The following is a 6,234-nucleotide window of genomic DNA, read 5'->3' on the forward strand; positions in this document are numbered from 1 at the left end:
GTAAACCCTGGTTTAGATATTCTGCTGGTTGCAGGTCCTTTTAAAACCTGGTAGTGCTTCATGGTATATCTTTCTTTTTGATGTAAAGGGTTTCAGGGCCCTTTCAAAACTTGTTTTTACGTTAATCTAAAAAAAACAATGATGACCAATTCTTGAGGATCAAAAAAAAAATTAAAGCAATTTCACATATTAGAAAAATTAAATGAGTTTTTCAATCAATTTTGTATGAGAAAAAAATATAGATATATATCCACATACCTAAAAAAACTGTAACTCTTGTTGAAACCTATCATTTTTAATACTCTAAACCATAGTTCCAAGAATCGCCTGAAAATCGTTGATTTGGTGATTCGATTCAGGCCTACCGATTGTTTGGAGCCGTGAATTGTTTAAGACGATTTTTTCCATGAATCGCCGATTCATGTGATTCATGGAAAAAAATCGCCTGAATCGGCTACATGAATTGATCTCACAGCAAGGCATAAAGTGAACTCATTTTTTTATTAGAACACTGATTTTTTTAATTTATTTTTTGGCCTTTCCTCTTTGTTTTAACCCTAAAAGGCCTTCTAATTGTTAAGCATGAGTAGAAGAGAGGCAAAGTGAGAGAAGAAAATAAAAGAAAAGTCATAGGTTTCTAACCAGCAAGAAGGAAGAGCACCAAAGAGATCAAAAGTCCATTTGGGGAGTCCATAAGATTGCATTGGGAGCATTAAAGAGTCAATAGCAACACTCCTTAACTTATTTGCAAGAGGTAAGTGTTGAATTTTTTTTGCATGTTAATATATTAAGCATTTTTTCTTTTTTTTTTCTTTTTGTTTTCATTAATCTTGAGTGTTTTTTAGTTTTACTAAATTGCAAAGTAGGATTTATTATTTTGTAACTTTCCTTTATTAGTTTCAAACTTTGAGGTTTTACTTGAGTTTTATTATTGCAACAGCCTTAACTTTCATTTTTCATAATGGGTAAAAAAGATGAATGTTGGAAATATACCGAAGACTTTCCTAGAAGAAACAAATTTCAAACAAAATGTATGTTTTGTAAATAAATAAATTCTAGTGGTATTTATAGATTTAAATACCACATTGTTGCTATACTTAAACATGATATTATAATTTGCACTCTACAAACTCCTGAGGCAAAATGCACTTGTTTAGTGGCATTAGAAAAATATAAGAATAAGATAAATTGAATAAGAAAAGGCAACTTGAAGGGTTAAGGGTTATTGGCTCGCATGCTCTTATAGCCGCATCCGCATCCGCATCCGCATCTGCATCTGCATCCGTAGGTTGTGTTGTAGAGGGTTCTTCCAGGCCTCCTTTTCATCTTAGTTCTAGTGCCCGTGCTAGTGCTAGTCGATCTTACACTAAGATTGAGTCCAACCTATTGCAACCTAGAGTGCAGAAGAACAGATTGAATAGTTACTTTGTACCCCATACTACTCTTGGCTCACAACCCAAGTTTGAGGGCATAGGTTTGAACAAGAAGATTCGTGATATTGCCAGAAAATAAATTTGCATAATTTGGTACTTCTACAACATTCTATTTGTTGCAGCTAGGTAAATGATTCTTTTTTCTTTATTTTCTTTAAAGCTAAAGTACAATTTTAATTATACATATCTATTTTATGATTCATTGATTAATCATAGTTTCACTTTACAAGCTTACATAATGATTCGGCATCTAAATTTCTAATCATATTCTATTTGTGAAAGGCCTCTTTATTGGCAAAACATGACAAGATGCAGTTGTTATTTGTGGTTCAGGGTTTAAAGCCCCAACTGAGGCTAAGTTGAGTGGATACCTTTTGGATGAAATACTAGAGGATATTAAGGTTGAGCTAGAGGACCACCAAAAGGAGTGGACTGAAAAGGGTTGCACCATCATGACTGATGGTTGAACAGATAGAAAGAATAGAACACTCCTCAATTTTTTTGTTTCCCATAAAGGTGATTGATCATTTTACTTTCCTACATTAATTGTGACTTGTGAATCGTGATTGAATATTTCAAATTTTGATTTGTTAATGATCCATGATAATTCATTGTTTTGTAGGATGTATCATGTTCTTCAAATCCATTGATGTTTCCGCTCATATAAAAAATGTCACATAGTTACATGAGGTTATTGAGGAAGTCATAGCAGAGGTGGGGGAACAACATGTGGTGCAAGTGGTGACGGATAATGCAACAAGTTATGTTGCTACAAGTAAACTTTTAACTTTTCAAGTTTTGAAAATAAATCTATTTGAACTTTTGAACTTTTTATAATTATAAGTTTCCTAAGTTCTAACATGTTTGAATTTCTAACTTAAAATTGTTGTAAGTAAACTTTTGATGGAGAGGTACCCCATCATATTTTGGTCTCCTTGTGCGACACACTACCTTGACCTCGTGTTGCAAGATATTGACAAGCTTGAGTGGGTCAAATCATGTGTCAAAAGGGCAAAAAATATATGCAAGTTTATCTATAATCATTCATTTGTCCTTAGCACAATGAGGGACTGCACAGGGGGCAAGGAGTTAGCTCATCTAGGCATCACAAGGTTTGTCTCGAATTTTATCACACTATAGTCGTTGTTGACATCAGGGGATGATTTGAGGAGCATGCTTGTTGGGCGGGAGTGGATTACATCTTCCTATGCTATGACCACTGCAGGGGTAGATGTGGTGAATTACATCTTTAATGATGATGGTTTTTGGAAACCTACTAAAGAAATCCTTAAGGTAAATTTATTGCAATTTAACACTTAGTATTTTACTATTTACTTTTAGTATTTAATAATTAATATTTAATTGTTTAATGATTTAGTTTTACTTTTAGTTATATTATTTTATATTTAAATTTTGACTCATTTTTTTTTACATTATATGTACGCTGCTGAGCCCATTGTATCTCTCTTACGAACTGTTGATGGGGAGAAGCCCTCTATGGGCTACATATACGAGGGCATACATAGGGCCAAGGAGACCATTAGAGCCCAATATGTAGGAGTGCAGGAGAAGTATGCTCCTATTTGGGATATCATTGATAGGAGATGGCAGAATCAGCTCCACCGACCCATCTATGCAACAACTTATTTTTTGAATCTAGCATTTCATTTCCGTCTGGACTTTAAGGTGGATGAGGAGGTTCTCACCGGCTTATATACAGTGATCTAGAGGTTGAGTAGTGATGAGGATAGCGCAACTGCAACCATTGAACTTAACAAGTTCGATAATTAATAAGGGCCACTTTTCTCTAGTAGGATGGCCATAGATGCTCAAACAACAATACAGCCAAGTAAAAATTAAATAATATATTCATGAATTTAAAGTTATTTTAATTGTTGATTATGTAATTTTATAGTTGTAAATGAGACTAATTGTTTTTGTTTTCCCTAATTTCAGATAGATGGTGGCAAATGTTTGTGCCCACAACCCCAAAACTTCAAAAAACTACCATTTGTATTCTGAGTCAGCGAAGCAACGCTTCTGGATGTAAGCACAGTTGGTCCATGTTCTAGCACATCCACTCGAAGAGGACAAATAGGTTGAATGTACAAAGGTTGAATGATCTTGTCTTTGTTCATTACAACCTTTGTCTTAAGATCAGACAGATTTTGAGCACTAACTCCTCTCCGATCATTCTGGAGGAGATTGATCTAAAACCAGAGTGGCTCATTGATGTTCTGGATCCAATCTTCACCAAAAAAGACCACAAGGGGTTGACCACATGGATAGAGAGGTTAAGGTTGTGGTCATGACAGAGGAGGCGGCTAGAGCACATTCAAGCACTGGTAGACGCATGCACACGCACAAACATAGGCTTTAGTGATGTTCGCAAGGTCATCTTACATGTGAAGGCTATGGCTTGACAGTCCTCTAGGACCTAACTTAGATACCTTTCTAGTAGGCACACTGGATACTCAGAGGTTGAGGCTGAGGTTGCAATCCAGCTTGAGGATGATGATGAGGCTTGAGTTGGAGCCTTGTTTTTTCATTTTGTTTACAAATATTGATAAACATATGTTTCATGAATCTTAATCTTAAATTCTTACATACATTTATGATTTAATGTCTTATGGATCTTCATCTTACATACATTCTATGATTTGAATAATTATGATCATATGATTTCTATTCACTTCAGCTACAACCTACAATTTACATTTTGTGTGTAACATAGTTAAGTGTGTGATGGATTTATCATTTCTGTTCCATGTTTATGTATGTTAATTTCTATTTGATGATGTTATAGTATGTTTAAGTTATATTCAATAAAGGGTGCATGAAATAAGTTTTAAATTGTTAAAATCTCTAAATTTAAAAGATTTTTTTGAATTTGTCAATTCATAGCTGATTCATGGCCGATTCACGATTTGATTCAGCCTTGCCGATTCCAATCTAATTTTGATTCTCGTTACTTTTCTTTAAACAGATCTACATGAGAAAAATTTGAAGTGCCTATATTTGCATAAACTAATGAAAAATACAAGAAATTACATAGCTTGAGATTATATTACCAAAGCAACATCAATGACACATGAGGAGAATAAGGAGAATAAGGAGAAGGTATCTTCCTAAAGAAAGACATTACACAACAAAGCAAGGTTGTCAACAATGCAAGGTTTTACAACAATGCAATTTTGTCACCGATGTATTATCAATCCACATGGGGCCCGACCCCTAGGTTGCAGGACGGTTCATGAATAAGAGGTAGATTAATTGCCGGCTTGATAGTGCATGCAAAGGGCCCCTACCCTAGCCTAGCCCTAGCCCCCAGTGCCCTATAATTTTATGGCCCCTACCCCTAGCCTAGCCTAGAATTTTTAGGTATGATATGGGCCCAACCTTTGCCTTGATGAACCATACCCTATGCGTGCTATTTACCTCTACATATCCCAGTATGGAGCCAGTATTGCAATATAGTCTAGCAATTGTACCTTTCCCTTATTGGGCCTTACATAGTTGCATAATTTCCTGCCCTGTCGAATCAGTCCTTGTTAGCGATGTGGTCACAGCGAAGGAGAAGGTATCTTCCTAAAGAAAGACATTTCTCTCTAAAAAATGCATTTTACATAAAACTAATGAAGGTAGGTAGTACTTCCATCGAATGGCGTACAAAGATCAGTAGAAGAAGATATACAAGTTGGCAAACATGAGAGGCCAAAAGCCACTTGGTACACCTAATTTAATGAATTTGTTGCATCCTAAGAAACTGACACATTTTCCTTTAATGTTTGGTGTGATCTAGAGTATGAGGGAGCTCGAAGTTTTTAGGAACATCAATTTAGTCATATCTAAAAACAATGATTTGAAAACCACTTTTCAGCAATTACTTATCAACATGAGACAACTTCTAATTGCAAGCAATTTCAAAGGAGAAGCCTATTAGCTAACAAGTGCAGGCCCCACCTACCAATCCATAGATCCTTAGAAGGTGCTTTGAAGTTGCTAGTTGTGCACCCTGGAATGTGGCAATGAATGGACACAACCAAATAACACATTATAAATTTCCATGGCACAAGCCAAATACTTTTATTTTACCCAAAGATGCATTTTTCAAAATCCAACTTATGCATGGCTCTACTCTTGGCATGCTAGATATACACCATTAACAAATGAGCAACCAAAATACAGTCCATTTTCTTTTTCTTTTGTTATTGAAGTTCTGATTTCAGCACCATCTAAGATGGTGCTTACAACACAGCCTTTTCTATTCAACCAAGTGCCATTCAGCTACTAACCAAATTTTGAAGATGAATAACCAACAAAAGATTTATTTTTCACCCTCAAGACTGTCCTTATTGATTATGGAGTTACAAATACAAATTATGACTTTCCATGTCACTATTAGCATTTTAGAACACGAAAACCCACCATTACCAATCTTGTTTCACCAAGTGACAGTTACTTCTAAATGAACCAATCAAAATGTGACTAGTCAAACATCACATGACAAATATCACGTGTAAAATGTTTCAATATTGCCTGAGATCTCCTTGAAAGATCTACAGATTAGAACTCACTACCCAGGCTAACTTGAAGATCTATAGAACATTAGTTCACATTAGTTCACGATTAACAAACTAGGTATCAAAACAAGTTCATAAACTTTTGACTGACACAATGTAGTTTATCAAGAGCAGCAGTTAATCAAAACAAGGATCCGTTCATCTATTTCTTAACTGCAATCAATAGGCATCACTAAAACCTTATATTAGCTGCCAAAAGCTTTGAAAGACAATGGTAA

This window comes from Cupressus sempervirens, chromosome 3 (assembly GCF_028749045.1).
Source record: "Cupressus sempervirens isolate cs-2001-9-10 chromosome 3, ASM2874904v1, whole genome shotgun sequence".
Taxonomy (NCBI): domain Eukaryota; kingdom Viridiplantae; phylum Streptophyta; class Pinopsida; order Cupressales; family Cupressaceae; genus Cupressus; species Cupressus sempervirens.